This window comes from Triticum aestivum, chromosome 3B, assembly GCF_018294505.1.
Source record: "Triticum aestivum cultivar Chinese Spring chromosome 3B, IWGSC CS RefSeq v2.1, whole genome shotgun sequence".
Lineage (NCBI taxonomy): Eukaryota > Viridiplantae > Streptophyta > Magnoliopsida > Poales > Poaceae > Triticum > Triticum aestivum.
Window position 1 is genome coordinate 669,948,985 of NC_057801.1, and position 8,874 is coordinate 669,957,858.

Genomic DNA, 8,874 nt, shown 5'->3' on the forward strand with positions numbered 1-8,874 from the left:
GTGCGGTGGCGCTGGCCATCATCATGCCGTGTCCAAAAAGAATCAAAGGCCTCCTCCGGCCGGCTCATGGCCCCTCCGCAGCCTTTCCTGGGGTTTCTGTCGCCGTGCAAGCACAAACCCAAACCACAGACGCGGTGTGTGATCATGGACGATCCATCGGTGGTCAAAAGAAAAGGAGAGGGCTTAGTGGTTCAATGAGACAATTATTGCTAATCCCCTCCATTATATTAGGGCCGTGTGAGTTCGTGTGGCTTTGCCATAGCCTGCTTCGCCGCTAGCTGTGGGCCTTTCTGGCGAGCATAATTGCGGCCATAATTACCGCAATAAGTGACCATGATGGGACTCACTCGAGAGCCTCAGCAGCAGTGCGCCTGTCCCTTCCTACGCCCTTCGATCCATGTGCATGGGTGCAGTCAGTGTAGAGGGAAATTGATCTCATGCATGCTTCCAATCCCATGTCGATCGCCTCCATATCTTTCTTTGCACAAAAAAGATCGACCGCTCGATTGTCCCTGGGATTGTATTCTAGTAACACATGCTGAATTACTTCCTCATGTCATGTGTTTGTTAGTAGGAAAGATTTGGCTGTCTCGTAGCAGTAACAACCGATTCGTGCTTAGTCACGCATTGGACACTGCCACATGCTTGCGTGCACTAACTGTAATACCTAATTAGGGAAGGTACGATCCAAATGGTCGCGTTTGGATCACACTGTCAGGAACATATCAATCTCTCCTGATTTTAAAACGCAATCTTCTAGGCACCGGTCACATGTTTGCGTCGCAATAACCGCGTGATTAGATCACGCGAGATCACGGTTTAGGGGGGCTGTTTGGTTTTCTAGCATCTCCAGCATCTCTCACCACTCCAGCATATCCAGAAGAATGGTTTGTTTATGGGAGAAGCGTACATGTGTTTGTTTATTAATTGCTTCATGCTTCTTTCGCCATGGAAGGGTGGAAGCATCACATTCTCCGAGATCCCACGGCCGGGTAGCCCTAGCCGCATTGCTTCTACCCCAAATCTCTCCCTTTAGGCGGAAGATTTATCCATGTGATTAGCGATTGCGTATGCTGGTTCTGTTGATATGATAAGATAGGATAACACCACATTGGCTTAGGGGAAAACATTGAGAAGGAAAAGCGCCGTTGTATAAAGAGCAAAGGAATATATCGAGTGGGATTAGCTGTTAATGCAAGTCTTAGTCAAAAGTGGCATCCGACATTTGGGGGCCTTAGCCATGACAGTGTTGACTGATGACCACCATGGCTTAGGGACGAATATTGTACGTTCGCTCGCTGGATGTTGATCCGACGGATGAAAATGTACACTTGTATTTTTGGGTTTAGCAATCTGCATACACTTTTAACTTCAGTTTTTTTGATAAAAATTTCAGATTTTTGGATAAAGTTTCAGAATGAAAGCAAACCAGTAGGCCGCCTACAGTCTAGTGCTCGAAGCCCGATATTTGGGCCACCCGCCCACAGCCTACTTGGAGCGGGCTGCAAGCACGGTGAAAAACGAAAGCCTTGCGCATTGCTACTTTGCTGTCAACGAAGTCACGATTTGCCAAAAAAAATAAGGTCGCCATTACAGAAGCTTATGTCCTGAACTAGAACTACTACTATCTAATTCTGCAGACGGCAACCACAGAAAGCGAGAAATACAGGTGTGCATAGTGTAGAACACTGAACACTGAACGGGAAAAAAAAGATTGATCCGACGGATGAAAATGTACACTTGTATTTTTGGGTGTAGCAATCTGCATACACTTTTAACTTCAGTTTTTTCGATAAAAATTTCAGATTTTTGGATAAAGTTTCAGAATGAAAGCAAACCAGTAGGCCGCCTACAGTCTAGTGCTCGAAGCCCGATATTTGGGCCACCCGCCCACGGCCTACTTGGAGCGGGCTGCAAGCACGGTGAAAAACGAAAGCCTTGCGCATTGCTACTTTGCTGTCAACGAAGTCACGATTTGCCACAAAAAATAAGGTCGCCATTACAGAAGCTTATGTCCTGAACTAGAACTACTACTATCTAATTCTGCAGACGGCAACCACAGAAAGCGAGAAATACAGGTGTGCATAGTGTAGAACACTGAACACTGAACGGGAAAAAAAAAAGATTGATCCGACGGATGAAAATGTACACTTGTATTTTTGGGTGTAGCAATCTGCATACACTTTTAACTTCAGTTTTTTCGATAAAAATTTCAGATTTTTGGATAAAGTTTCAGAATGAAAGCAAACCAGTAGGCCGCCTACAGTCTAGTGCTCGAAGCCCGATATTTGGGCCACCCGCCCACGGCCTACTTGGAGCGGGCTGCAAGCACGGTGAAAAACGAAAGCCTTGCGCATTGCTACTTTGCTGTCAACGAAGTCACGATTTGCCACAAAAATAAGCTCGCCATTACAGAAGCTTATGTCCTGAACTAGAACTACTACTATCTAATTCTGCAGACGGCAACCACAGAAAGCGAGAAATACAGGTGTGCATAGTGTAGAACACTGAACACTGAACGGGAAAAAAAAAAGATTGATCCGACGGATGAAAATGTACACTTGTATTTTTGGGTGTAGCAATCTGCATACACTTTTAACTTCAGTTTTTTCGATAAAAATTTCAGATTTTTGGATAAAGTTTCAGAATGAAAGCAAACCAGTAGGCCGCCTACAGTCTAGTGCTCGAAGCCCGATATTTGGGCCACCCGCCCACGGCCTACTTGGAGCGGGCTGCAAGCACGGTGAAAAACGAAAGCCTTGCGCATTGCTACTTTGCTGTCAACGAAGTCACGATTTGCCACAAAAAATAAGCTCGCCATTACAGAAGCTTATGTCCTGAACTAGAACTACTACTATCTAATTCTGCAGACGGCAACCACAGAAAGCGAGAAATACAGGTGTGCATAGTGTAGAACACTGAACACTGAACGGGAAAAAAAAAAGATTGATCCGACGGATGAAAATGTACACTTGTATTTTTGGGTGTAGCAATCTGCATACACTTTTAACTTCAGTTTTTTCGATAAAAATTTCAGATTTTTGGATAAAGTTTCAGAATGAAAGCAAACCAGTAGGCCGCCTACAGTCTAGTGCTCGAAGCCCGATATTTGGGCCACCCGCCCACGGCCTACTTGGAGCGGGCTGCAAGCACGGTGAAAAACGAAAGCCTTGCGCATTGCTACTTTGCTGTCAACGAAGTCACGATTTGCCACAAAAAATAAGCTCGCCATTACAGAAGCTTATGTCCTGAACTAGAACTACTACTATCTAATTCTGCAGACGGCAACCACAGAAAGCGAGAAATACAGGTGTGCATAGTGTAGAACACTGAACACTGAACGGGAAAAAAAAGATTGATCCGATGGATGAAAATGTACACTTGTATTTTTGGGTGTAGCAATCTGCATACACTTTTAACTTCAGTTTTTTCGATAAAAATTTCAGATTTTTTGATAAAGTTTCAGAATGAAAGCAAACCAGTAGGCCGCCTACAGTCTAGTGCTCGAAGCCCGATATTTGGGCCACCCGCCCACGGCCTACTTGGAGCGGGCTGCAAGCACGGTGAAAAACGAAAGCCTTGCGCATTGCTACTTTGTTGTCAACGAAGTCACGATTTGCCACAAAAAATAAGCTCGCCATTACAGAAGCTTATGTCCTGAACTAGAACTACTACTATCTAATTCTGCAGACGGCAACCACAGAAAGCGAGAAATACAGGTGTGCATAGTGTAGAACACTGAACACTGAACGGGAAAAAAAAGATTGATCCGACGGATGAAAATGTACACTTGTATTTTTGGGTGTAGCAATCTGCATACACTTTTAACTTCAGTTTTTTCGATAAAAATTTCAGATTTTTTGATAAAGTTTCAGAATGAAAGCAAACCAGTAGGCCGCCTACAGTCTAGTGCTCGAAGCCCGATATTTGGGCCACCCGCCCACGGCCTACTTGGAGCGGGCTGCAAGCACGGTGAAAAACGAAAGCCTTGCGCATTGCTACTTTGTTGTCAACGAAGTCACGATTTGCCACAAAAAATAAGCTCGCCATTACAGAAGCTTATGTCCTGAACTAGAACTACTACTATCTAATTCTGCAGACGGCAACCACAGAAAGCGAGAAATACATGTGTGCATAGTGTAGAACACTGAACACTGAACGGGAAAAAAAAGATTGATCCGACGGATGAAAATGTACACTTGTATTTTTGGGTGTAGCAATCTGCATACACTTTTAACTTCAGTTTTTTCGATAAAAATTTCAGATTTTTGGATAAAGTTTCAGAATGAAAGCAAACCAGTAGGCCGCCTACAGTCTAGTGCTCGAAGCCCGATATTTGGGCCACCCGCCCACGGCCGACTTGGAGCGGGCTGCAAGCACGGTGAAAAACGAAAGCCTTGCGCATTGCTACTTTGCTGTCAACGAAGTCACGATTTGCCACAAAAAATAAGCTCGCCATTACAGAAGCTTATGTCCTGAACTAGAACTACTACTATCTAATTCTGCAGACGGCAACCACAGAAAGCGAGAAATACAGGTGTGCATAGTGTAGAACACTGAACACTGAACGGGAAAAAAAGATTGATCCGACGGATGAAAATGTACACTTGTATTTTTGGGTGTAGCAATCTGCATACACTTTTAACTTCAGTTTTTTCGATAAAAATTTCAGATTTTTGGATAAAGTTTCAGAATGAAAGCAAACCAGTAGGCCGCCTACAGTCTAGTGCTCGAAGCCCGATATTTGGGCCACCCGCCCACGGCCTACTTGGAGCGGGCTGCAAGCACGGTGAAAAACGAAAGCCTTGCGCATTGCTACTTTGCTGTCAACGAAGTCACGATTTGCCACAAAAAATAAGGTCGCCATTACAGAAGCTTATGTCCTGAACTAGAACTACTACTATCTAATTCTGCAGACGGCAACCACAGAAAGCGAGAAATACAGGTGTGCATAGTGTAGAACACTGAACACTGAACGGGAAAAAAAAGATTGATCCGACGGATGAAAATGTACACTTGTATTTTTGGGTGTAGCAATCTGCATACACTTTTAACTTCAGTTTTTTCGATAAAAATTTCAGATTTTTGGATAAAGTTTCAGAATGAAAGCAAACCAGTAGGCCGCCTACAGTCTAGTGCTCGAAGCCCGATATTTGGGCCACCCGCCCACGGCCTACTTGGAGCGGGCTGCAAGCACGGTGAAAAACGAAAGCCTTGCGCATTGCTACTTTGCTGTCAACGAAGTCACGATTTGCCACAAAAAATAAGGTCGCCATTACAGAAGCTTATGTCCTGAACTAGAACTACTACTATCTAATTCTGCAGACGGCAACCACAGAAAGCGAGAAATACAGGTGTGCATAGTGTAGAACACTGAACACTGAACGGGAAAAAAAAGATTGATCCGACGGATGAAAATGTACACTTGTATTTTTGGGTGTAGCAATCTGCATACACTTTTAACTTCAGTTTTTTCGATAAAAATTTCAGATTTTTGGATAAAGTTTCAGAATGAAAGCAAACCAGTAGGCCGCCTACAGTCTAGTGCTCGAAGCCCGATATTTGGGCCACCCGCCCACGGCCTACTTGGAGCGGGCTGCAAGCACGGTGAAAAACGAAAGCCTTGCGCATTGCTACTTTGCTGTCAACGAAGTCACGATTTGCCACAAAAAATAAGGTCGCCATTACAGAAGCTTATGTCCTGAACTAGAACTACTACTATCTAATTCTGCAGACGGCAACCACAGAAAGCGAGAAATACAGGTGTGCATAGTGTAGAACACTGAACACTGAACGGGAAAAAAAAGATTGATCCGACGGATGAAAATGTACACTTGTATTTTTGGGTGTAGCAATCTGCATACACTTTTAACTTCAGTTTTTTCGATAAAAATTTCAGATTTTTGGATAAAGTTTCAGAATGAAAGCAAACCAGTAGGCCGCCTACAGTCTAGTGCTCGAAGCCCGATATTTGGGCCACCCGCCCACGGCCTACTTGGAGCGGGCTGCAAGCACGGTGAAAAACGAAAGCCTTGCGCATTGCTACTTTGCTGTCAACGAAGTCACGATTTGCCACAAAAAATAAGCTCGCCATTACAGAAGCTTATGTCCTGAACTAGAACTACTACTATCTAATTCTGCAGACGGCAACCACAGAAAGCGAGAAATACAGGTGTGCATAGTGTAGAACACTGAACACTGAACGGGAAAAAAAAGATTGATCCGACGGATGAAAATGTACACTTGTATTTTTGGGTGTAGCAATCTGCATACACTTTTAACTTCAGTTTTTTCGATAAAAATTTCAGATTTTTGGATAAAGTTTCAGAATGAAAGCAAACCAGTAGGCCGCCTACAGTCTAGTGCTCGAAGCCCGATATTTGGGCCACCCGCCCACGGCCTACTTGGAGCGGGCTGCAAGCACGGTGAAAAACGAAAGCCTTGCGCATTGCTACTTTGCTGTCAACGAAGTCACGATTTGCCACAAAAAATAAGCTCGCCATTACAGAAGCTTATGTCCTGAACTAGAACTACTACTATCTAATTCTGCAGACGGCAACCACAGAAAGCGAGAAATACAGGTGTGCATAGTGTAGAACACTGAACACCACAGAAAGCGAGAAATACAGGTGTGCATAGTGTAGAACACTGAACGGGAAAAAAAAGATTGGAGTGCCCTGTCAGACAACCTGGTCAGCTAGTGCTGAACAGGAAGACGACCCTCTACAGCCATATAGATCATCTCAACTGATGATGATCCTGCCGTTAATCACGCTCTGGCCCACAGGTGTCATGTCATCAACCAGGCTTAAGTGCTTGCCTCCTTATTGATAAAGGATGCAGCGGTACGACTACTATAGAACAGATCCTGTTCAAGTAAGGTCGTGCTGATGTGCGCAGGGCCTCTCCTTTTAAACCGGTGTTGCTCCCGCTAAACAACCGAGGTGGTACTAAACTCCGTCTGTGTCCTGTAATCTCGCGTATGTTATGTAGTGGGCCGGCCTAGTTTGTTATCCCGAGCGGCTTAAAGCCTGTTGATATTTGGGCTTCCAGGTTGCATAAGCGTCGGCACATGTAACACGTTCAATCTTTGACAAAAGAAAAAAATCTAACGTGTTCAATCTGATGTTGACCAAAGGAAAATTCAATCTCATGCGCAGCATGCCCATCGTGCTTAATTTCTGTTTCTGTCTCTTCCATCTCTTGATATGCACGTAGGTTGTGTGCCAAAAATAGCAGCTATTTCGTCTCTATGTCGTCTATGTTCAGACATACCGCCACCAACTTATCATCATGGTATGATGACCTGAACTGAGCGCATGCACAGAGAACATGAGGGAGACAGTACGACAGATACCACCATTGGCCACGAGAGTGGATTTTTGGAACCCAGATGTATTGGAGGACCTTATATTAAATACTTTAAAAATCACATTTAAGGTTTCAAAAAATTCTGAAGAAAATTCTACATGATCATATGGATGTATATTACGCATGTGTAAGTTTTGGTGATGAAATAAGTAAATATGCAATCTATACAAAAAATGACAAAATGGTGATTTCCAAATAGTGAATAATGCATGCACTGTTCATCATTTCAAAATCACAATTTTGTCATTTTTGTGTAACTCACATGGTTACTTATTTCAACATCAAAGTTTACACATGTGTAATATACATTCATATAAACATGTTGATTTGTTTTCAGAATTTTTTGAAACTTCAGAATAGCATTTTGGCACAGTTCAAAAAATAGGGCTCCAATACATCCGGGTTTCAAAGTGACTTTTTGCATTGGCCACGCCTTACTGTTTTTGCAAAAAAAGACAAAAAGAAGCTCCCGTCTGTCTTTTGTAACCCCTTAATTTTTTGTCTAATTTATTTTACTAACACTCCTCATATAACTCACAAGATTATGTTTGGCGTCTCCTCGATCAATATACATACCATAATACATGTATATACTGTATATGTATAAGACATGATTACATGTTAGCATATGAGTGTGAGGGATTTTCTAGAACACTCATACCCTATTACACGTGGCAATAACTCGCATATGACAAGACATGACATACCAGTAATTCATCTCTATCTCTACCTAGTAATAAAGGAGCTATTGCTTCTGATGGTACGTTATCGAAATTGCGATAAATTACCCACTATGTCACCCATAGTTAAAGAAAAATTATTCGTTTTTATTTCAAAGTCGCGCCCGGCGGGTTCCGTTGTTCTTGTATACTGATACACTCACATAACACGAGCACCTGAGCAGTGCAATGCCTAGGACCTCCGTCTTTCTCAAGGGAGACCATGTTTGATCCCTGGTTCTACCCTCTTTTATCTCCTTTTTTCTCTCCTCCTCCCGCACGCGGTAATGGCCCGGCCCATTTGCAGGTCGTGGCGCCCCCTCTGTTTTGTTTTTTGCTTTTTACTTTTTCATTTTTGTTTTAGTTTTTTCTTCTTTAAATTAACTCGGGATCTCCAAAAGAACCAAATTTGAAAAGGTAGTGAGTTTTTAAAATATTAAGAAATCATAAAATATTTGTGAATTCAAAAAACATTCAAAATATCATAAAATGATCATGATTTAAAAAAAATGTTTGCATATTATAATTTTCACAATTTCAAACAAATGTTCATGAAATATAAAATGTCCATGATTTTTCAAAAAGATCCAGTATTCAAAACATGTTCGGGAATATTAAAAAAATGTCTATAAAATTTTAGAATATGTTCAAAAAAATTAAAACAGATTCATAAATAATGAACAAAATGAACCGCCGCTTACATAGAGGTTTCATTGGGGGTTCTCTGGAGGTCGTTTTATGAGTCTATTTAGTCCCTCGCGGCGTAAAAAAAGGTTTTCGTGTC

The 8,874-nt window shown here is 42.5% G+C and overlaps 1 non-coding gene across 1 annotated transcript; it reads right to left on the minus strand.

The window, feature by feature from the left end:
* Positions 1-6,674: 6,674 nt before the first annotated feature.
* On the minus strand, positions 6,675-6,886 carry LOC123073196 (small nucleolar RNA U3). Its single transcript, XR_006435646.1, has one exon. It is a non-coding gene; the product is annotated as a small nucleolar RNA U3 (small nucleolar RNA).
* Between the last annotated feature and the right edge of the window lie 1,988 nt (positions 6,887-8,874).